The 25406-nt window shown below is 40.4% G+C and overlaps 1 long non-coding RNA gene across 1 annotated transcript in view; it reads right to left on the bottom strand.

Moving 5' to 3' along the window:
- Nucleotides 1-8583: 8583 nt before the first annotated feature.
- The window catches only part of LOC140844960 (uncharacterized), a 29455-nt gene continuing 12632 nt past the window's right edge, over nt 8584-25406 (bottom strand). Inside the window, exons 2-3 of the long non-coding RNA XR_012123546.1 lie at nt 12271-12333; nt 8584-9351 (exon numbers count right to left, since the gene is read on the bottom strand). This is a non-coding gene — a long non-coding RNA (uncharacterized lncRNA). The remainder of the gene's footprint in view (nt 9352-12270; nt 12334-25406) is intronic.

Here is a 25406-nt window from a genome sequence, read left to right as displayed (position 1 = left end):
ATTTTAGCTTCATCTCTAAATGCAAAGTTTACTGTAAACCTTCATGTTTTAGGCATTTATTGCGGGACTTTTTATGACTACCAACGTTTTAGTGCAATGACCCTCTCTTGAACTTCGTATGTATTGATTTTCAATTTATTCCTAATAAAGCTCCTAAATGTATAGGATCAACTACAATCTTATTCCAATTTTAATAGTACAATTGTGTAAATAGTACCACGCTTGCACTGAAATAGTGGATTGCTGCTTTCTTCTAAAGTTTAAAACTACAAATATCTACACTCCCTAGATCCTTTCTACTGGTCTCATCCATCCTGACCATTTCTCCTTACAGCCTTGCACATTTACAAGCTGTTTTTGCTTTTGTTTTAAACACACTATAGTGATTGACAACCTAGCGGGCCAAGTTATGTTCATGCTCTACATGTTAATTTGGAAGTTCAGATAGGCCTGCATACACCAAATTGCCAAAATGAAAAAATTACTGGATAGACTAAAATGTCTCAGTATTTTAATTTAGTCTACAGGACATATATCAATGCACAATTTATTATATTTAATTTGATGCTCAATTCTCATTAAAATTATTGCCCTTAATTCCAGCTATTTCAGGAATGATTATCAAATTGCACATTGAAACAAGAGACCTTGTGTGCAAATCATTTAACCTTCCAATTCTTTAAGCAAAGAATTAAAACAACCATATTTAACCCTTAGACAAACAATAAAGTGCACTAAAGACTGTTGGAACAATATGTGCTATTAAGCTCAAGTATTACATTTTATGTGTAATTAGTACATCACTTCAAAAATACTGTGAGTTAAAATGTAGCAAGAAAATCAGAAAGAGAGTGATATGGAGAGAGAAACTTGATTCAGGAAGATTTCACAATCAGATTGGTTGACCAAAAATGAAATACTTTTTATATCCTAACTTCTAAAATTCTACTCCTACCATCTTTAAAAAAAAAAAAAAAAAAAAGAGCAATTATCAACAGTTTGGATTAACAACAGTTTCTGGATTATCCACACCTCTTTAGTGTTTCCTTTTTTCTGCCTGCTGCCTATTGAGACAGGGAAAAATGAAGGGGGGCGACCTCTGTCTAGTTAGAGCAGGACAAGTGCCTTGAAAAGGGAAGAACAGCCACAGTGAACGTCCTTGGTTTTTTTGCTAGCGGAGTTGCATGAGCATGCCAAATTTAGAAATATAGACAACTTTCAATGAGATTAGTTAAAACAATGAATAGCTTACCAATGAGAACCAACAGAAATAAAGCAATCAGTTAAATTTGAGATATAGACTCCTGGACAAAGGCCAGACACGGCACTCTTGTCCCCTCCCAGCGAGCACTGGGAGTTCCGTACTTCTGCTTTCTCTGAATAAAAAAGCCCTTCTTCTGCTTGTCTACCTTGAGCATTTATCAAGTTCATTCTTGAATTCCGCGAACACAAGCCTGATCTTGTTTTCTGGGGGCGCGTCTGGGATTTCCTTCGTAGGTGAGCATCAGCATTTGGACTCCTTTTCTTTCACTGTCCTCGTACTAAGACGCCTTCCGTGATGCAAGGTATCAGGCACCTGTCAGCCATTTAAATGAAACTAGCCTGGCTGCCGACCCCAAATCTCGGGCACCGGGTTCCTCTGAGTGTCCGTCAGTGGATCCTCGGGGGTCGGGAATGTTGGCTGAGTGGGGCCAGATTCTCTCCCGAAGCCCTCCTTGGATGCGAGGGGCGGAGGGAGGCAGGCAGACAAACAGCAGAGGCCACACCTCAGTGGGCTCTCAAAGGTCTCCTGTTGAAACACAGGCCCCGACTGCCCACCGGGGATCCGTAAGGCGCTGCTTCTCCCCTGGTCTCGCTCTCCTGGGTGGTGCGGGGGAAGCTGCAGGAGGCTCCCCTCAGTATCCGCTCTTGCGAGTGACTTGGGTGACCTTGTTCAGCTCCTTGCAGAAAGCCCCCTGACGCGGACTGAGCACTTTCCTTTACTGTCTGTTTACTGTTACAAAATAAGTGATGTCTCCCTCGCTGGGACCCCTCGAGTGTCCAGGTCCGACATTCACTGCCGCCAGGTAGGCAGCGAACGCTCCCAGCTCCCACTTGCCTTGCTTTCTCTTTTGATCAGAGGCATTTCTGGGTGCCCTTCAGTCGTCTTCAAAGCAACAGCATGGCTGCCAGTCTCAAGTCTCGGCGAAGGGTTTCACGGTGACCCAGGCTCAGCAATCCCCCGTCTTCGGATGGGAATGTTGGTGTTTCCTGGTGCCATTTCTTCCCTTTCTCCATCTCTCACCCATCTGTGAGAAACCCGTTAGAATGTCACCTGAGAGTGGGCTGCAGGAGGGGAGGAACCAGGCAGCCCCGCCTCTGAGGCCTTTCTCCCCATAGTCACACTTTCCTGCGAGAGGCAATGAATAGGCCCCTCACGGGGACAGCACAGTCTCACCCACTCCAAGTAACTGGGAACCCTTCAGGCCATGCCTCTGGTGCCCATTTGGTGGCTCAATCTAGCCCTGCTGGTGAGAGGAGCCCTACTTACTCCTCCTCCAAGGGGTTCTGAACTTCCTCCATTGTAGCTCAGAAGCCAAGGTATTTGAGGACTCAGAGCAGAGGGAAGAGAAGAGAATACTGGCTCTTAGGCCTCAGTCTAGGAGTGTACCTTGCTCCCGAACTTAGACCAGGGGACCACGAATGGAGTCATATCATACGTCAGGCAGTTTTCCTCAAGACCCCCGAGTCAGGGGGCCACTTAATTTGGACCCTCCATCAATTCCAGCAGGGTGGGACTATATTCCCTCTGACAAAGTGCATGTTAAAATCTCTTCGAGTGCCTAGTGCTAGAATTCTACCTCCAGCTCCACTGGCATATGTGCCACTGAGAGGTGCGAAACTTAAGAACTGGGGTGCAGATGACGTTTTCTTTGCAGCAAAGGTGGTAGTGGGAGTGCTGGTAAAGACCCCTCAGTCTAGTCTCCTGTGCCCCTGCCCTACACAGGTCAAGGTAGGGGTATCAAGAATGCCACGCTGGTAAGGAGTGGTTAGGTCCAGCAAGCCCAAGGAGGGTGATGAACCAGTCACCTAGGCTCCCAATGCGAGGGGACACCCCACCAAAGAGAGGTTCCATCAGGTGCTGGACATCAGTCTTTCTCTCATTTTCAAATGGGAGCTTTATCTTCAAGCCTGAAATCAGGCACGCTGCTAGCAGTACTCTGAAGGAGTGGGAACAGTTTAATCCCCAGACCCTGAAGAGGTGTCTTACCTTTTACTGCACTCAGGCATGGCCGCAGTACAAATTATCTGATGGAGAGACATGGCCCCCACAGAGAAGCACTAACTATAACATTATCCCCCAACTAGATCTGTTTTGTCATAAGGAGCGTAATTGGTCAGAGGTCCAGTATGTACAGGCTTTCTTTGCACTTAGGGACAGATCAAACATGAGTAAATTCTGTGGGCTCACACCTGCCTCAGGCACCCTGACAAATTCCTCACCCTCAGCGGTCTCTTGTCCCCCACATACTCGGCCCACAGAGAAAAGTCAGTCAACTAACCTGAAACCCCTAGCAGTTGCCAGGCCAAACCGACAGGCTCCTGGGCCCCTACTACCAAAAACCCCACCTTCCTCCCTGCTGCCCCTACAGCAAGTAGCAAACGGAGGGTGGGGACCAGTGAGGGTACACATCCCTTTCTCTCTCCAGGACTTAGGCAAATAAAGACCGATCTGGGAAAGTTTGCAGATGACCCTGATGAGTATCTGGAGATTTTCCTGAGCCTGACCCAGTCCTTTGAGCTAACTTGGAGACGTATTATGCTCCTGTTGAATCAAACCCTGACAGGGGAAGAGAAGCACAGAGTGATCAACAGCACACAGGAATGAGGAGATGAATGGTGTGCTATAAATGCCCAGGGCAAGGCAGACAAGGAACGGGCTGGTTACCCTGTGGGGAGCCAGGCCGTGCCCCTGAGCGATCCTAAGTGGTCCTCAGACACAGAAGATGCAGATAACTGGGATAGAAATCGCTTCATCACAAACATTGTGGAGCGCCTGAGGAGAGTGTGCACTAAGCCCTTAAATTATTCCAAGCTGTCTGATGTAACTGGGGAGATAAGGAAAGCCCTCTGCCTTTCTGGACCGGCTGTTGGAGGCGTTAAAGAAACATATGCCCATGGTCCCAGAGTCAGTGGAGGGCCAAGTCAGTCTTAAGGACAAATGTATTACCTAATCAGCCCCAGGTATCAGAAGGAAGTTACAAAAATTGGCATTTGGCCCTTAACAGGATTTAGAAAGCCTGCTGTAAACTGCTACTTCAGTCTTTTACAACGGTGATGAGGAGGAGAGAAAGGAAAAGATAGGAGGAAAAACCAACAGGCTCTTGTTATGGCCTTACAGGGGGTAAGCCTAGGGGCTCCGGGAGCTGGAAGGAGGAGGAGAGGAGGCCAAGGGCCTGCCTCCTCTGTAACAAGGAAGGACATTTCCAGTGGGAATGCCTGAAGGAGGCCAGAGCCCGGCCACCAAAGCCACGCCCTCTTTGTACGGGGGATCACTGGAAATGGGACTGCCCCCAGAGGCGCAGGCAGCCGGGGTCAGGGTCCCATAGCCAGGATCAGGACTGAAGGGGCCTGGGGCTGCCCACTGTGGCTCCTGTCTCTATCTCACCACAGGAGCCCTGGGTAATCCTAACTGTAGGAGCCCGAACTACTAATTTCCTTTGGATAGAGGAGCCACATATTCTGTCTGTCCTCCTTTCAATCCTGGACCTCCTTCCTCCTGGTCTGTAACCATCAGAGGTGTATCTGGGAAGCCGATGACCAAATTTTTTACACAACCTTTAAGTTGTGACTGGGACTCGTTTTCTCATGCTTTTCTAGTCATTCCAGAAAGCCCAGCTCACCTCCTGGGAGGGACACATTCTCCAAAGCCCAGGCCTCAGTGCACAGGAACCTGGAAAGTCCAGAGGTTCTGTGCTGCCCTTTGACATGAATGGACATCAGTCCTGAGGTCTGGGCCACAGGGGGTAAGTTTGGAACAGCAATCTCGGCCCAGCCAGTACACACTACTCTTAAAGACTAACCACTTTCCCCACCAGAGACAGTATCCACTTAAGCCTGAAGCCCGAAAAGGACTCATAGCAATCACTGAAAATTTAAAGAGACAAGGCCTCCTGACCCTTTGCAACAGCCCTTGCAATACACCAATTTTAGGTGTCCAAAAGCCTAATGGGGAATGGCGCTTAGTGCAGGACCTCCACCTTATCAACAAGACTGTTATTCCTATACCCTGCAGTGCCTAATCCTTATACCCTCCTCTCTTGGATCCCTGAGGAGGTGGCCTGGTTCACAGTGTTAGACTTAAAGGATGCTTTCTTTTGCACCCCAGTGGCCCAAGAGTCATAGTTTTTGTTTGCCTTTGAAGACCCCGCTGACTCCTCAACTCAGCTGACATGGACAGGGCTGCCCCAGGGCTTCCAAGATAGCCCCCACCTGTTCGGACAGGTGCTGACCAAAGATTCAGCCTCCTTCTAGCCACCAGGGCAGGCAGCAGTTATTCAGTATGTAGATGACATTCTTCTCTGTGCTGATACTAGGGAGGACTGTGATCAGGCTACTCAGAACCTCCTCAGTTACCTTGCTGTGTGTGGCTACAGGGTGTCCCAGTCTAAGGCATAGATCAGCCAGTGAAAAGTCAGGTACCTAGAACTTGAATTCTCCCATGGACTCTGTGCCTTAGGGGAAGAGAGGGTGAAACCAATCTTGCAACACCATGTTCCTAGCACAGTCAGACAACTCTGGGTCTTCCTTCGCTAACTGGCTATTGTAGGATCTGAATTCCCAGATATGGGGAGCTGGACAGACCTTTATACCAACTATTAAAAGAGGCCCAGCAGGACAGGTAACAGATCCTACAATGGGAGGTAGAGGCTATTCAGGCCTTTAAAGCTTTACAAAAGGCCCTTCTTCAAGCCCCAACTCAACCTACGAGTAGTGAGTCTGATCTTTTTGTCACCGAGAGGTCAGGAATAGCTCTGGGATCCTGACCCAACCCTGAGGAGTGATGCTAACAACCCGTGGTATTCCTGAGTAAGGACTTGGCCATGGTAGCCAAGGGTGGCAGTGGTGGCAGTGGCCTTGCTGGTGCCAGAGGCCACCAAACTTATCACGGGTCAGGATCTAACAGTTCACACCCCACGTGATGTGTTGGGCATTCTGAACACCAAAGGAGGGCTGTGGCTGTCGGGCAGCCGACTCCTCAGGTACCAGCCGCTTGTTCCTGAAGGACCTGTAGTCCAGCTGTAGACATGTTCTGTCTTAAATCCAGCTACTTTCCTTCTGGATCCACAGGAGGAAACCCTAGAGCATAACTGTCAACAGGTATTGGGTCTGAAGTCTTACGCTTGTAAGGATCTGAAGGACACCCTCTCCCAAATATGGACTTAACCATGTTTACAGATGGGGTTCATTTGTGGAAGGAGGGTAGCACAGAGCAGCGTGTGCCGTAGTCTTTCCTTTTGACATCTTAGAGAGTCACCTCTCCTGCCTGGCACGAGCACGCAATCAGCAGAGCTCATGGCAGGGGCCAGGGCGCTAGCAGCAGGAGCAGCAACGAGAGTCAGTATACACACCGACCCTGAATACGCATGCGCAGTCCTCCATGCTCATGCTGCTTTCTGGAAGGAAAGGTACTTTACCACTTCAGAGGGAAGCCCTATAAAGCACCACCAGGAAATAGGATGCTTATTACAGGCTGTCCACAAGCCCAAGAAAGTAGCAGCCATCCAGTGTAAGGGACTGCCAGTGAAACAGGGGAAGGAACAGGAGGGCCAGCAGCAAGTCAAGCTGGCAGCCCGACAGGGCATTCTGAGCTGCAGGCCCCTCTTGCGGACTGGGTCCCCCCATGGATGTGAGGCCCCACCATAGCCCAGAGGAGCTGCAGGAGGCTCTCTCTCGGGGAATTATCCTTCTCCCTGATGAGTGGCTTCAAACTGAGGAGGGCTGGCAGCCCAGGGAAGGTCCTCAAACACTGCATCAGACTTTCTACTTAGGAATTAAGAATACTTATCAGCTAGCTAAGGGCCTTTTCACAGGCGACGGAGTAAGGAAGACAATAATGCAACCTGTTAAGGGATGTGAGCTATACCAGTGAAATAACCCCTTCAACTGCAGGAATGGCCCTCCAGGGTTACAGTAGGCAGGGAGGCAGCGGGGAGGACTGGCACATAGATCTTGCTCATATGCCAATAAACAAGGGACTAGAGTACCTACTTGTATGGGTAGACACCTTTACCAGACGGGTAGAAGCCTTCCCCCATAGGACCGAGCAGGCTAGAGAAGCCATCAAGGCATGGGTGCAAGAAATTCCTCATTTCAATACACCACGAGGAATCCAGAGTGACAGTGGGCCTGCCTTTAGCGGGGCAGTGACACAGGGGGTCTCTCGGCCTCTAGGCATTGATATCCTCTACACTGTGCTTGGAGGTCTCAATCCTCAGAGAAAGTAGAAAAAACAAACAAGAACCTTAAGAAACACGCAAACTATCACAAGAAACACACCTGCCTTGAACAGCACTGCTCCCTCTGGCCCGACTGAGACTCAGAAACACACCAATGACTGTAGGCCTCAGTCCTTTTGAAATGCTATACGGGCGGCCCTTCTTAAAGATTAATCTAGTGATAGACCAAGAAACTAACAAATTAGTAAAATATGGACAGGCCTTGCAGAGTTTCAGTGGCTCATGTGGGAACTGTGCTAGAACACTGAGAGGGGTCCTGAGAAGGCCCTCTTTGAGCCTGGAGATTTAGTGTGGGTAAGAACAGTCCCCTCAGACCCCCCTACTCTAGGCCCCGTTTGGGAGGGGCCACACTCTGTCATCTTCCCTCTCCCAGGCTGTCAAGGTGGTGGGAGTAGACAGCAGGATACACCACACCCAGTTAAAGCCTTGGAAAGGATCATGGGATGAGCCAGGTCCTTCCCCACACAGATGCCTCCTGCCTCCAAGGAAGTCAAGTGGTCCAGAGATGTGCGAGTGACTTGGAGCCAGCAAGGAGGTACAGGAAAGCACAGGAGGAGAGACAGAAGCACAGCTGGGCACCCAGAAATGAGCAAGGATGTTGCATGATGAGCACATGCTGAGGAAAAATCCCTTCAAGTATGAACAATAAGGACCTTTCACAAACTGTTTGAGGGAAGGGGGCTCAGAAGTTATCAGTGTGAAAAATTACATACGTTTGGTTGGTGTATTATCAGTCATACCAAAAAAGAAATGATTTTAAGAGGTATTTCACAGTCTCTTCAACTTTCTAATAATTGGAACTTTATTTCTGATGGCAAGTGTAAGCTAACTTGAATAGGTGGTCTGGACAGATTCTCTGATGCTTTACCTCTGCAACAGTTCCCAAAGCAATAGCATATGATTGTGCTTTTGCCCCAATTAAAAAAAAATCCAAACATCATACCCCATGCTGTACAAACAATGTCTTCTTTTCCCCTGGGTAGACAAATATGCGTGTAAGAAAATTTTGAAATGAGACCAATAACCAGCATAAGCACAGTGTTTTGTGGGTGTGTGTTTCTCTTTATTTTGAGAATCCATTTTTAAGAAAGCTAACCAGCAAGTAGCACTTTGATTGTAAATGGCTGGTCTATGGTGTTTACTCTTCTGAACCTATTTCTACCAGATACCAGATATCTTGTTACCCCAGATAATACATAAAGAATATGTCTGTGCACCAGACAGAGGGGAAACCAATCTGTCAATGAACCTGTTGACATCACATCTAAGTCAGGGAGTACACCCAGCACGAAGACTGATAAACCCAGATGGAAATCCTAGCTTTTGTTTTACTATGAGTTATACTGATGTCTTATGCAACCAAAAGTACAAGTCACCTTGTTTAAAGGTTTGGAATTCCAGGATGTGTGTGTCACTCTCACTTCACCTGGGCACTTTTGTTTTACCAGAATATTTAGGATAAACCATTCCTCCCATCTCCTATAGTACTTATAATTTCTTAGTTGTTTTAGCTGATTTGTTTCCTTTACTATGTACTTGGTTGTCCTAGTCTCTCCTCCTCTTGACCAAATGTTGGCCTGAAGCAGTTTGGTGATGGAAGCTCTCAAACCAACAGACAGATCAAAGGCCATCTCCAGCTTTGAAGTTTGCCTCATAAAAGAATGACATAAGATACTAATTGCCTCCTCTATATTCCTGCTTACCTAAAAATCAAAACACTAGGAAATGAAGAGAAAAGAACTCAATGAAAGGGAAGCAAAGAGCCAGTCTGTGCAAAGTAACAGCTGGAATTCAGGAGTCTTGATTCAAATGTAGCTCAGCCATTAACCAGCCCTGTAATCTTGCGCTGAGTCTGTGAACATAATAAAATTCTTTTTAAATTTTATATCACTACGTTTTGGGGAGTTTTGCTATACAATAAGTGACTGTCAACATTTTCCAAATCTCTAGGGGTATTATTTAAGATATTTCAACTTCATGGAAAAGTTAGAATAGTACTGAGAGCAACCTGGAGGGTTGTGTGGGCGTATACTGGCTGAAAAATAGCCCAACCAATCACACCTTTCTAACTCTCATTATCCTGGCATTTTTGATAATCATTTCCTTGTTTTTGTTTTTGTTTTTTAAATAGTCTTACCAACCTTGAAGGTGTTCTTTAACAATATAGTTTAGTTTTGTCTGCTCAACTCTACGTAAACAGAGTCATATTGTGTGGATTCTCTTGTACTTTCCTTCTTTGGCTCTGTACTGGATTTATGAGATTCCTCCATGTTTAAGCAGTTCACTTCCTGAAAGATCAGGAAAGCTTCCCAAAGTGGGATAATGTAGGAAAACAAGGTCCAACCCAGTCCCTTCCCCTACACACGATGGGGAAAGCCTTCACAGTTTGTGCCTTCCAAGCCCTTTCATGCCTTCCTTCTTTCGGTCCTTCATTCATTCAACACCTGTTTATTGAGCACCTAACTTGTGCCAGGCCCTGTTCCAGAGTTTAGGAAGAAAGCCAAAAATTATATAAAGTTCCTTACCCTCATGTGGCTTATATTTTAGTAGAGGAAGATAGATAACAATCAGACAAACTGATTTATAAATCATGGGGTGATGGGTGCTAAAAAGAAAGAGGAAGAAGAAGGAATAGAAAAGAAGAAGAACAGAAAAAGTTAGAATAAGGGTTTATCCTTACAGAGTATGATAGAGAGGGAGGTTGCCCCTTTCATTCCCAGCCAGGGTTTATCTTTTAAATCCCTGACAATCATCTCATAATCCCTTTTCAGTCTCAAGTTTCCACCTATGGAATCCCAGTTTATTTTGTCTCAAATCTCCATCCCTTTCCCACTAAGAAAAGAAAGCTACTTCCCTTCTTGTATTTTGACAGCATTGGAGCCTTAGTCTTCAACTAAATACTAAAGCAGTCTTTCCTTTGCTTATCATTCTCAAGCTCTGAAGAAGGTGAATGGGTTCTGCTCCCTTGAGGTGGGGGAAGAAGCTGAATGATCAGAGGCTATAACTGGGTTCCTCCAAAGTCAGTACTATGCAAACACATCTCACTAGAGCAAATGTTAATTTCCTTCTAAAAACAACAGTTTAGTCTCCTATGAGGAAATCATATTTCTATTTGTAACATGGCCTTGATTTCCCTGCCTATGAAATAACAACCCAGGACTTACTATGAAAAGAACCATGTGACTACTTCTGGTGGCTGTTTGAAATCCAGGGCCACAACCGAACTTGAGAATGGTTAGAAAAACCCTGACCCTTTTCTGAAAGCAAATGGGAAGGGACGTCTCCATTCATTTCCTCACAGACTCAGGTGAGAAAATTGGACATAATCTCATATGCAAAAGAGATGTAAGAATTGTTTTAAAAAATCTGGGGTCAGGAATCACCACAGCTTAGCTTTAGGATGAAGTTTGGAATAATGATTGGATGTACTGATAATAAGAATAATGACAACAATAATGATAAAGGAAGTGGGACCATTAATCAAAAAATGACTGCAGGTTCCTAGATGAGAAGGGATGAGCTCTGAAGTAGTGGAAATTGGTTAGGAAAAGAAAGAAGACAATCAAGGCACATTGCAGAAAGAAGTTACAGAGCTTGACAACAAATTAAATAGTAGGGGTAACTGAGAGATGACAGTGTTTCACAGTTGAGGAATATGTGAAAAGAAATAAGAGGCAAAGAAAGAAGAGGAGGACAATCAAGGCCATGGTGGTGGGGCAGGAGAGGAAAGAGTTTATTGTAAACATGTGAAGTCTTAAATGTCCACAGACAACTTGTACTGGGTCAAAGTGTCTCAATCTTTGAGTCAAGGAAGACTGTTCAGAAGCAGTTTGGAAAGAGGTTAAGAATGTGGGCCCTGGAGTTAGACAAATGAGTTTACATCTTTCCTTCACTCCTGCCTCTGTGTGTCTCTTGGCAACTTACTCTATCTGCTGTGTCTTCATGCATAAAATGAAGTTAATAGTGCCAACCTCATAGAAGCTTTAAAGGAGAGGATTAAATGAAAAAATTCTAGTAGACCATCTTGAGTATTACGTGGCATATAGTAAACAGTATATAAAAGTTATACAGCTTACTCTGCATTCACTGCTTTATTCAACCTTATTTAAGATAAATACACATACAAAAATTCTAGATTAACCTCATGCAACACAGGATCACTTCTTTGCTTGCTTTCAAGATTTGATGCAAATGTGGCAGTCAGGGGCAGAGTTTGCAAACTGCCCCAAGCACTCTTTCTTACAGTAATGAGATGCTTATAGAGTGGCAAATCTCTTTGCCTAGAGATCAGGAGGATTTTGTACACTCTGCACTTTGTAATCATGATGAGAATGATGTGTCAATTGGTCACACTTTTATTTCCTAAATCTTACTCAATTCCAGTTGAACATGTATTTATCTAATGTGATCTAAATAGAAGGTATCCTGTGTGAATAAGAAGGAGTCTCCTCCCTGGTGGGAGGACAACAGTAAATCAATGTATTGCATGAACAAACAAGCTGTATCAGAATCACTAGAAAACACCCAAAGCTTATGAATGAATATAATACCAGGATGTTTGTTCTCGTGCTATCAGAAATAAAATGTCTACTTTAGAACATGGCAATAATCCCTTAAAGTTTAAGTGTCTCATTAGTTCCTTAATATTAAATGCATACATGCAACTATCCCATAGTTTATATAAAGATTTTAAAGTAGACCATTCATTCATTCAACATTTACTGAATGCAGGAGAAAGAAGGCAGACCCAATGGAATCTGCCAGATCTCACCTTGAAATTTGACTCTGCCACTTTCTTGTTATGTTCCTGTACATCTCTGAGTCTAGTTCTTCCCTTTAAAATGGAGATAAATTCATAAATAAATGCAAACCTGGTGTTAACATCAAACACTGCAGTGCGTTTTAAGTGCCTAGAGCCATTATCTACATTAAATAAATATAATTTATTTAGCTAATTAACATTTTGATATGATTAAACTAATGTAATTACTGGCCATTAAATAAATGTTCAATAAATGGTATTTACTGCTACCGTTATTACACATGCCAAATACTACATTGCATAAAAGACAAGTACACTATCCCTACCCTCCAGTGGCTCACAACCTTATAGAGAAATGCATGACCTTCTTCATGGTGATAGAAAGTTGGTCCGAAATATTTCAAATTAAGAAATTCAGGTACAGTACATTTCACAGAATTTCCTTGAAAACATATAAACTTCCTGAGATTGGGCTTGTCTTAGAATTTAAACTCTTTTTAAGAAACGCAGGTCTATTAGAGAATGACTGATTTATAGGTACCAAATTAGAAATAGTTTCAACCTTCAACAAATACTATCCACAAAGGACTTGTTAGCTAGGATCTTGTTGAATATTGGCATCTGTCTGTGGATTAGACAAGCAGAGGGTCTGCCTGTATTACGGTGTCTACTGGTGGCATCATACTTTCCCAAAGGGAATTCTTCTATGTTTTAGCCATTCCACTTTTTCTTTCCTACATGTTTAACCCTGCAGTAAACATAACTTGGTAAGTCCTATATACATGTAATAGAGCTATAAAAATTTGAAACAGGCTTATAAATGTTTTGTTATATATTATAAGCCCAATATTTAATTATATGATTACATATTATATAAATACTAAATATTGAAACTTCCTAATTGGGTCCCTTTTTAATAGAAAAAAAGAGAAATACAAAGATGTACAATATATCTCATGTCCCATTTCACTATATATAAGGAAGCAAAGCAGTAACTCATTGTTATGTTACTTTTGTAAAAATGTTACTTTCAATGTTTTATTATCTTCATGCCTTGTCATTCCTCTTTGAAAACACTTGACCATACCTCCAGCATAAATGCTTCAAACATATTTCTGAATATATATCTCACAAATAACTAATAAGTAATGACAATTTGCTCCATCTCAAAAGAACTGGGAAGTGTTTTGCCATCCCTAACCACCTATATTAAAGCAAGTAGAAGACCTTAATTCTAGGAGTGCACTTAATTCATCTATTAATTTTCAGGTATGTGTCAAACACTGTTCTTTGCACTACAGGTTAAAAATCATTAATGATATTTGATTTTCAAAGGGCTCTTGCCAATGGGTTTCAACCCCAGGCAAGTTCACTATGGATTCAATGAAAATGAAAAATGACAATGGAATATTCTTGGGGTGAAAGAGCTTATACCCAACTTTATTCCCAGGGTGGCAAGTCAATCACTAGAACCCCATCCACTCAGAGCGAGTCTGCATGCAGCAAGCCGGTTTCTGCCTCTGGGCCTCTCTGCCCCCTCGGTGCTGCCACCACTCCAGTCTCTGCTCTCCTGCAGCCATGCCATGGTGTCACCAAGAGCACTGGGTAGAGCTCTTTATATAGAGTCAATAACAAGGTACTGCCCACACGTGTGTAGTGAACAAGCTGACCAGGACCAGGTGAGAATCCTGGACATAGGAACTTTCAATTTACCCACAAGTTCCAATATGGGCATTTAAGAAGACAGACATTCTCATATCTAATTTTGGTACAAGACTGACTGTGGCCTCTATGTCCACATAAATAAATGTTCATTTGAAATCAATCCTATTGGTTTTTGAATGACATCCTTTGTAGCTGTTATTGGTCTATGCACTAAGGAAACAAAGCTAACTACCCACTGTCACACAAGTTGAGATGTTTTAGAAATAAACATTCATTTAGATTTTTAGTGATTCAAATTTAAGTATTCGTTCTCTCTACACTTTTTGTGCTTATCTAAAGCATTATATTATCAAGTATTCCACCATTTCCACTACTGTAAGAAAGAAGCAAAAATAATGAGATTATAACTACCTTGACTTAACACTAACTTTACTGAAAAGGTTTAAAGATGCTTTACAGAATCTTCAGGTTTAATGCTAGGCCTTTTGTCATTATAGTTTGAATAGCTGAGGATAATGTGTTGACCAGAAAAAGAGTGGAAAAGATCAGGAGAGATTAAAGCCTCACCTGGGAATTAGAAAACCTGGCTGTATTCCTGCTTCAAACCTGATTTGCTGTGTGATACCAGATCCTTTGGGCTTCAGCACCTTTGTTATACAAGGAGGAAGGACAGTGGCTCTTGCCTCTGAAATTCTATGATTCTAGGGTCCTTACTAGAAGAAATGCAAGGCTCCTTCCCTAACACCAAGACTCTCTTCAGTTACTATGAAGAAAATTGTGCCCCCAATTGGATGATGGAAAGTGACAAACTCAGATGTCAAGAGCAATTACATCTTGATGATCTTCTTGAAGTACTTCTCCAGTGGGGAAAAGTAAAGGAAAAACAGCTTCTGGATATTGTTCACAAAGAGCTACCTAATTATTTCTCAGAATCAAAAACAAATGATGGCAGCAAAGTCATAATAATACTGCCAGGGTGAAGTCTATTTCCTCATGCTCTATTAAAAAGCCTAGACATCAGGAAGTACAATCTAGAAAGGGAAGACTCCTGCGATGTTTAGTTTTGTGCAACTTACTAGGCTGTAGTAACCACTTATTCAATCAAACCCAAATCTAAGAGCTGCTGTGAAGGTATTTTGCATATGTGGTTAATATCTACGATCAGTTGACTTTAAGTAAAGGAGAGTCTCCTCTGTAATATGGGTGGGCATCATCTAATCAGTTGAAAAGCCTTAAGAACAAAACTGAGGTTACCCTGAAGAAAAAGAAATTCCACCCGTGGACACTTAGCAGTGTTAGCTGCTGCCTAAGAGGTTCTAGCTAGCTGGTCTGCCTTATGGATATTGGACTTGCCAAGCCAGACCTCACAATGTATAAACCAATTCCTCAGAATCAATATGTGTGTGTGTGTTTGTGTGTGTATATATGTGGATAAAATTAAAGTTCCTGTGGCCAAGATTCTCAACTGGCCCTGGTTGCTTAGCTCACTACACACATGTGGGCAATATGTTGCTATTGACTCTATATAAGGAGCTCCACCCAGTGCTCTGTGTGACAGGGTGGCACAGCTGCAGCTGCAGGAGAGCAGAGCAGAGGCTGGAGTGGTGGCAGCACCAAGGACAGAGGCCCAGAGGACGGCTGTGGAGGCAGAGAGGCCCAGAGGGAGAGACCAGCTTGCTGCATGCAGACTCGCTCTGAGTGGATGGGATTTTAGTGATTGACCTGCCACCATGGAAATAAAGTTGGGTATGACCCTTTCACCCCAAGAACGTTTTACTGTCATTTTTTTTGGTCACACTGAATCCATAGCGAACTTGCCCGGGACTGAAACCCATTGACAATACAATATAATACATGTTATATATATGCTTTCTTTCTTTATATATATTATACACACACACACACATCTAATACCACTCAACAAATATGTATGTGTGTGCATATGTACCCTACTGATTCTATTTCTGTGGTAGAATTCTGATTCATACACTTTTGATATATACACATACATATACATATGTGTGTGTATACATATGTGTGTGTATTTGAACATGGAAACATTTCTTAACCTTGATCTTGGAGCTAAAGCTGCCAATTTAGAACAAAAGCTAGTATCTATAATACTTAGTACGTGTCAGGCTTATTTTATACAAATTGATTTATTTAACACTTGCTTCAATTCTGTAAGAACATTAACACCTATCATCTTTTATTATTAGGGAACCTGAAGCAGAGAGAAGTTAGGTTACTTGTCCAGGGTTATGTTACTGGTAAAGGGTAGAATCGTGATTCAAACTCAGGGAGTATGGTTATCAGACCAGAACTCTTAACCACTGTGCTATGCTGCCTCTCGAAACAAGTCCTGAACTTCTCCCAAGATTGCAAAATGGCACTGTGGCATTAAGAAATCTAGAACAGCCAACTTTAGGTTTTGATTTGGTTGTTGGCACCAGATCCAGCTAGTTCTCTAATCTCTTCAGTTACCTCCAAACAGTGACCCACAATCTCTGACAGGGACAGGGACGGGGAAATGAGAAGAATCCTCAACCACCTTAGGAGCCATTGCTGATAAAAGTATACTTCTGTTCATTTACTCATGGCTTTTTAAAAATTAGGTGCCAACCCAGAGAAGGCATGGTCTTCAGGGATTTGAAGTGCTAGACTGGCCTTTGGAAAAGGAATGAAATTGCTGCTATGTTTGAAGATGTTACCATTACTGAACAGGTTTGAAATTTGTTATTCTCCAGAACTTCCCGATAGAAGTTGAAGGAAGCAGAATCCTCAACGCTTACAACTGAGTATCATTTTGTGAAAAGCACAGCCAAAATGTCAGGTGTGTTTGTGGTCATCTTGTTAAAAATCCAATGGGATTGATGCGGCCCCAGTTTGCATCTCATAAGCAGTCTGAAGTCCTCCCCCAACACTTCCCAGTTAGTTTCTGTCCTTCTGATTACCTAAGCAATGAACTCTAGTTTCCATTGAATTAGATGAGTGCATGGATTGACACACCATTCTGCCCATGCTATTGACTTCCTTTAACACATCAACTCAAACAGGTATCTTAATCCTCTTCCATCATTTTCATCAAGACAGTGTGTATTCCCTTGTCTTTTCCACCAAGAAAAATCATCCACTTGGAAATAAATGAGCAAAAGGGATTACTAAGATTCCTGTATGTCCTTTCAGTAAAGGCCTAGGCATGGTCTGGTGGACTATCTGGGGATTATCTGGTTTTATACAGGTGTGCATCTCTGATTATCTTCCTATTAATTAGGCTGTTTTACAACTCCCTTGGGTTGTAAAAAAAATTATAGTAATGCAAATCACTCTTGTCTGAGGCAGTGGAATGAATTTTTCCCAGTAAAAATATAATTCATTTCTGCCAAATAGAAAAGATTGAACCCAAATATAAAATGTAACTGCTCTATAAAAAATTAACCAGTTTTGCATCTATTAGTAAATTCATTTAAGCATTTTTCCATATATTTATGGCTGTTCTTCAAATCCTCACTTTAGTCTTAATATTATAGTTTTCTGCATTAATGAGCTAAATAAAATTTTTGACATATATTCATTTTATATTTGCATGAAAGTCATATTATTAAATTTGGAAAATTACACTGTAATTTTCTGACCATTTGGGAAATGAATGTTATTTATATTGAAAAACCACAAAAGGTTTTAAAGTAAATATTACACATCCTCTTTAAAAACCTTTGTGGCTGTTTTTGTCAACTCAGACTCCACCCTCCTACCGTGTTGTTAGGTTTCAGAATCTTTGGTTTTCTCTTCTCTCCTCTATCCCTATGCAAGGAACTTCCCTACATACACCTTACTCTCCATTAGCAGAGACTTAAAGAATTATTCTTCAAAAACAGAGATCTCTTCTCCCTAAGCAGTCATCTGGTGCCAACTTTATCTCAAAAGGTATCTTGGTAAGCAAGACTTGAGAAGACTGAAGAGGAAAATAAACCAGCAAACCAACTTGTTTTTTACAGATGAAAAATCTGAGGTCCAGAAATAACTTGCTCACATATATCAACTACTTAGAGAAAACATGGCTTTTCTGCAATATATAATATTTTAGATTGAACTAGATTTCAAATTAAGTATTAAAATGGAATTATTTGTCTCATTAAAACTTCAATACGATGGGGTAAAAATTTTTAATCAAATAAAGCACACATTAAATTCAGAATATATAGTGATATTGGATCCAATTATAAATCAGTTCTTCAGAACTGGGAAGGAGTCTTACCGGGGATGAAAATGTCATAAATGGTCACATTAATAGATTAGATGTATAATTTAAACATTGTGAATTTACTATAAAAATTGCATAAGCATTATTATTATAATATTATTTGGGGATTAAAAGGATAGCTAAACTGACAGAAACTTCTAAATTTTGTCTTGAATGTAGTTTCTTTAGAAAAAGAACAAGACTTATTTTCAGGTGGATGAAAAAAATATGAAAAGTTGTACTGATTTTGAAAGAGACTTCTAGAAATGTTCCAAGGCCTTATGAAATAGATGGAATATCCAGAAAATATAGTTAATAAAAATAATTAGAATAAAATGCAAATATTCATTCAATTTCACAAATAGTTGTATGGTTTTCTTTCTTTTTTCAGTCTTGACTCAAATGCCTCCTCCTTGGTGAGGCTGTCTTTGACCAACACTATCAAACTTTGCCTCCAGCACTTCCCACCCTATGCCTACTTTATTTTCCCCCCCTCAGTGTTTATCACTATTGTATATACTATGTGCTCCACTTTTTAAATTTTGGGTCCTATTGCTTCCCCTAGATATGCTCTCCAAAAGAGCAAGAATTTTTGTCTCTTCGTTCACTGCCATATCCACATCACCTAAAACAATGCTTAGCAGATAGTAGACCCTCAATAAATTTTTGTTGAAAGAATGAATACTGCATCCACCAACTGCAGAATACAATGCTTTAAGCAAACACAGAAATTATACAAATATTGACCATAAGCGAGGCCATAAAGGTAGCCTCAAGAAATTTCAGAGATATCAAACACAGTGTACTGACTACACTGGAATTTAGAATTATTAACCAAAAGTTAACTAGGGACAGCCTACATCATATGTCATCAGGGAAATGCAAATTAAATCAATAATGAAATATGAAATTATTCACTTATTGGAACAGCGAAACTCCAGAACCCTGACGTCACCAAATGCTAGCGACTAGAATGCTCATTTGTTTTTACTGGGAATGCAAAACACTACAGCCACTTTGTAAGGCAGTTTGGTGGTTTCTTAGAAAACTAAGCATACTTTTACCATATGATTCAGTGATCACATTCCTTAGTATTTACCTAAAGAAGGTGAAAACTTATGTCCACACAAAAACCTGTCATTATGTTTATACAGGCTTTATTTGTAACTGCCAAAACTTAGAAGCAACCAAGAAGCCCTTCTGTAGGTAAATAATGGATAAACTGTGTCAAATCTAATTAATGGAATATTACTAATTAATGGAATATTAAAAATAAGTGAGCCATCATGCCATGAAAATACATGAGTGGGCCGTAATGCATATTGTTAAGGTGGAAGAAGTCAGTCTAAAAAGCATATGTACTGTATGATTCCAATTGCATGACTTTTAGAAATGAGAAAACTATTGAGACAGTAAAAAAGATCAGAGATTTCCAGAGTTGAGGGAGAAGGATGAAAAGGCGGAGCACAGAGGGTTTTCAGGGCAGCAAAACTATCCTGTATGATTCTAGAACAATGGCTACATGTCATTATGTATTTGTCCAAACTCACTGAAGGTACAACATCAACAGTGAATCCTATTGTAAACTATGGACTTTGGTTAATTATAATGTGTTAGTATAGGTTTATCAATTGTAACAAATATGTTACCCTGGTGAGTGATGTTGATGGGAGGCTTTGTGTAGGGGCTGGGGGAAGGTGGAAAATTGGTATATGGGAAATCTCTGTACCTTCCTCTCAATTTTGCTGTAAACCTAAAGCTTATCTAAAGAAGATAAGTTACTGGGGTTTTTGTTTTATTTTGTTTTTTTAACTAAGAGAAAAAACACACAGACATAGGAATGAACTGAATCTTCCACTTAGTAATGTAACTGGTCCACAAAGGAATCCACAGTGAAGAAGCCAGGAAGACAAGGACCCTAATACCTCCTCGCTCTCCCTCTGCTCTCCTTCCTCTACTGCCAGTAATCCCCAGGGACCGAACCCAAGAGGAAGACAGCAGAAGCTAAGAAAAGCCTTTGAAGTGGCCTAAATACCTGAGTGGCTCAGGGCACCAAGCCAGTGGGGAAAAGTGGAGAGTAATCTAGCAGAGTAAAACAAAATGGTGTCCACAAACAGCAAAACTTAAATATGCATAGTGCTCAGTGATAAAAAGTGGTGAAGCTTCCCTTTCAGATCAGGAGCAAAACAAGTAGCCTGTTGTCATCATTTCTTTTCAAAATTGTACTTGAGATCTTCTTCAGAATATTACAATATGGAATTTTTTTTTTGAGTATAAAAGTCAGAAAGGAAGAAAAACAATGTCATTATTTATAGATGATATAATACCTTAGTATAAAACTCTAATACACATGACTTATAAATAGAATATTAGACTGAAGGAATTGTACATATAAAATGAATATTTCAAAATTTATCACATTTTTACATGACAATTGTATAATAGCAACAAACATATACCCATCAATAAATTCGATTCATGGAAAGACCTTTCTGGAGAAAATTCTAAGACATTATTAAGAGACATTAAAGAGACCTAAATAAAATGGAAAGTTAGGCCATTTTCTTGGTTAGGAAAACTTTCTGTCCTAAAGAAGTCATTTGTTCCATAATGATCTAGAGATTCAAAGCAATGCTGATCAAAATCTCCAAGGGTTATTTTGGGGAAATTGTCAAACTCATTCTAAAAACATATATAGAAGGGTTAAGGACTAAGGCAAGGCAGAAGTGAAGAAGAAAAGCAAGTTGAAGAAACTTACCCTACGAGGTATCGAGCTTTATTACAAAGCTATGTGATTAGGACCGGTGTGGTATTGGGACAGAGACAGACAGACAGACCAATGGAAGAGAACTCAATCTAGAAACAGATCTACCCAAATAGTATAATAAAGTTGGCACTGCCGAATTGGAGAAAAGGCACTGGAGGGAATAGTTCTGAAACAATTTAACATATCCATATGGAAAAAAAATGAAATTTGACTCCTACTTTATATCACATAAGTCAATTTCAGACTGATTAAAGATTTATAGGCAAAGTATAAAACTTTAAAAAAATTATATAAGAGAATATCTTCATGACTTTAGGGTAAAAAGCAATTTCTTAAGCAAAACCTAAAAATCAACAACCTTAAGGAAGATTAAAAAATGAACTGTTGTTCAAATGACATCATTAAAAGAGTGACAAATAAGCTACAGATTTAACAAATACTAGCAACATAATTAACTGATGCTGGATCAGCATACAAACTATGTAAAGTATACCTAGGAATCAGTAAGAAAAAGACAAACAGACCAAACTGAAAATAATCGAAGGAATGAAGGAGAGGCACAAAAGGCCCTTGGAAAAGGGTTTGGTATCATATAATAAAATTGGACATGTGCATATACAGTGACACAATACTTCCCTTCCTAGTTATATATATTATACTGTGGGTCATTACACACTAATTTAAAAACAAAATAGAATTAAACAGAAAAATCAAAATGTACTGCAATTAGGGTATTTTTTGTGAAACTTTTTTTCACACATATCTAAGTGTACGTTAACTGAATTATGAAGAAAAATATATTTTTTACTGTGCATTTCAGGAAAAAAGTTTGAATGCCACTGTCTACAGAAAGTCTTACATATGTACACCAGGAGAAAAGTCGAATAATGTTTATTACAGCACTATTAGGTTAGGATAACAAAAACCTGAGCAACACAGATATTCATTACCAGTAAAATGAATAAATAAAATGTGGTGTATTTATGTAATGTAATACAGTACATTAGTAAAAATGAATAATCTACTACAAATATCGACACGGCCAAATCTCAAAAACAGAATGATGATTAACAAAAGCAAGCCCCCAAAGCATATATACTGTATGTACTACTTCTATGTGATTCAAAAATAAGGAGAAGCAAATGTGCTATTTAGGAGCACATACCTAGGTACTCCTGTAGCAAAAACTAGGTGGTAAACTATAAAACAAACCACAGGAATTATTAAGACAAAATTCAATAAGGTGGTAACCTGGGGTGGGGCTGGGGAGGGAGGAGATGCAATCAAGGCGGAGCACTGGAGGTCTTCTAAAGGGCTAATCAAGTTTTATTTCCTCACTTGAGTGATGAGTATATAAGTATTCACTTGATTATGAATCTTTATTTTTACATGTCTTATATACAACTATTCACACCAACAGCTGTACACACCAGACATGCACAGTAATACCTAACATATGTCACAATTAAATTTATAATAAATGTCAGCTATTGTTATTTAATTCTATGGATGAAATATAAAAGACTTAAATGAATATGTATATTTTTTCTTTTAATTTCAAAATTTAACAAAAAAGAGAAAATCAGTTCTGCTAAAACTATCAAATGTCTTTGTTACTTATATCAGGTCAACTGGTATCTCTAAGAACTCAGTCATGAACCATGCCAGGTTTCCAGCTTTACCTCAGTATTGAATGAATGGCAAGCTATTGGCAGCCAGGTCCACCACCACTCTAAAGTGTTTTCTAAAATTTGATATTCAGGAACTAAAAAATACAAAGTAGTTGAATGAATAATTGCAGAAACAGGAAAAAATGGAAGTGAGGAACAATATGAATAATTGTACCCAGAATATGGAATACTCCGCAACCACCAAAAAGAAACAGGCAATGTGGGCTGACATGAAACCATGCTCTTGGTGTCTGGAAGAGGGTAAGAAGTGCTGTTGAAGTGGGTAAGAAAGCTGCAGAGCAATTTGTATGTCATACTATCATTTATATATATATATATATATATATATATATATATATATATATATATATATATATGTTTATGCCAACTTTTAAATAATGATAATAATATGAGTAATTCATTTCCTAATATTGAAATAACAGGAAATCAAACAATGGCAGAAGTCTTCAGTTTGGTAATAATCATGATCAGCTAGCAAGGTACTTTCTGATCATTAAGGAGCTTGTTCTAGTTTGTGAAAAAATAGCTGTTCGTTTTGCCAGGCTTGTGAATGCTGACCCACATATTTTTCAAAAATAGCAACAGGGACGCTATTACCATGATGGCATTCCTCCCTGGAAGGTGATGCGCTGTCCCGCCCACTCGCCCTCACAAGGAATGGATGTTCTTTTTATAGTACCACGTTAATACCTGAATGAACTATGATTCGAATGGTTTGCCTGAAAGCGCCCCTGGGTGAGGTTATAGTTCTGAGTGTACCAATGAAAAAAGTTTTAGCTGCGCCCCCCAGCACTTGTACTTTCAGTTTAGTTAACATCTGCTACAAGTAATTTGAATATAAAATGTAACAAAGTAAACTTAAGACTTTTTCTCTCCTTTATACATTCAGCTGTAGAAATCGAAAGCTAATATTTCAGATAGAAATAAATTTTATGGATATGCAAAAAAGTTGCAGCAAAGGAAAAATGAAAAAGTAAAATTTCTGTAAGTAAAAATATTTGGTGACTGGTCCCAATAAACCATTTAAACCAAGGTTATGCTTGGGATTAGAAGGTTGTTAATCCCTAACGCCCAGATTGCTCCCCCAATTCACAGGCCTATGATTTTTACATTAGACTATGATGCGCCCTTCCTTGGTCCCTTTGCAACTAAGGACAGGAAGTTTAAATGGTAACTCTAAAGCCTAGTAGCTTGCTTCTAAATCTACTAAACTCATATTCCAAGGACTCTTTTTGAAAAAAAGTCACCCTGAAAAAACACTCTGTTCTGACTTCAGGAAAGATGGGCATGAACCACAGTTGGCATAAATAGCCCCCCTGATCCAGTTCCTACTATTTTTCCTTGCTTCACTCCTCATTATCCATTCTCAGCTACTTCTGCTCTAAGGTGGATAAATAAGCAAAGCTCAGAAAGTACCTGAGTAATGGATCTGATCTATTCACATCTATTTCTTCTACTACTGGTCTTCCCACCACGGCTTTGAGTGACAATTTACAGGCACTCTCCCTAAGTCTCCATACCTAAAATTTCCCTGCATTCTATTCATGCCTGTCAATCCACATGAGGTATTATTTCTAGATTAGGCATATCATTAGCGAAAACTAATTTAGTGTGCACAATGTCCCTGGTCTATCAGTTCACACCGTGTGTGTGTGTGTGTGTGTGTGTGTGTGTGTGTGTGTGTGTGTGTGTGTGTGTTGGTGGGGGTGGGGGAGGAGGGAATGGCTGGCAGGAGATTATTCCAATAAGGATGAAGAAACTGAGACAGAGTGGAGTACTGATGACTTAACAGACTGTAAAGTACAGTAACAACATGGAAACATCACCATGTCATGGTCCCTTTCCGTCTGCCAGGAGTTGTAGCAGAGATAATACCCAGAACTTGGTAACAATGGCTAGAAACTGCAGTAATAGATGCATTAGAAGATATAACGGCAGCAAACAAGACTTTTACTCAGTCCCGCAACCTGCACTACACAAGTGGTGCAAAGTCAAAATGCTTTGAGAATATTAAGCAATGTTCATTTCTGTCTGCAAATACAGTAATAAGATCTACTTCTGATTCTAGTGACATCATGATATAACAGAATTTCAATAATCTGTGAAAAGGATGTAGTAAGGAGATCTCAAAATTTTCCAGTTTTGTTGTATTCCGGTTTATATTGTCAGTTGCAATAATCTTTATCTGCATTTTTCTGATTATAAAAAGAGCAGGAGGGCTGGTTTGACTGACAGCCATCCTTGGTGCAGCATTTCCTCTTGAATGTTAAATATGCACCTCAGTCTTTACAATGCATTCCTCAGGACACAGGAGTCAGAAGGCCAGAAGACAACCTTCCTCATTAGTGAACTTGCTGGAAGCTTTAGCAGGATGTTACAGACTGAAGGAGCCACTAATACTGAACCTAAATTTTTAACTAGAAAAGTTTGAAATGTAATGTAGTTTACTACACAGCTTTCATTAGGTACTTGGCAGAAAGTAATTTAAGAAAACAGTGTAAAATGGATACATATTCAACGTCTGCAAGTTTGTTTTAACCATGCATAAATTTATTACTTTCAAAGACATTGTTAATAGAAACAAGGCACAAAGAAGATTTCTTTTATTTTTCAGCAAACCTGCTTTACTATCTTGCATCTGCTTCCTTCATAATTAAATGATGAGTTTATTGAATTTTCCAAAAAAAAAGTCTAGCTATTGTATTGAGTAGAAAAGCCTGATTATAAAAATATCCACTAGAAACAATTATGTAGTTCAAAATGTTGTTTTTAGTATTTA

The sequence above is a fragment of the Manis javanica genome, chromosome 12, assembly GCF_040802235.1.
Source record: "Manis javanica isolate MJ-LG chromosome 12, MJ_LKY, whole genome shotgun sequence".
NCBI classification, from domain to species: Eukaryota; Metazoa; Chordata; class Mammalia; order Pholidota; family Manidae; genus Manis; species Manis javanica.
The sequence above is the reverse complement of the archived record's forward strand: the minus strand, read 5'-3'. Positions and strand labels throughout refer to the sequence as shown.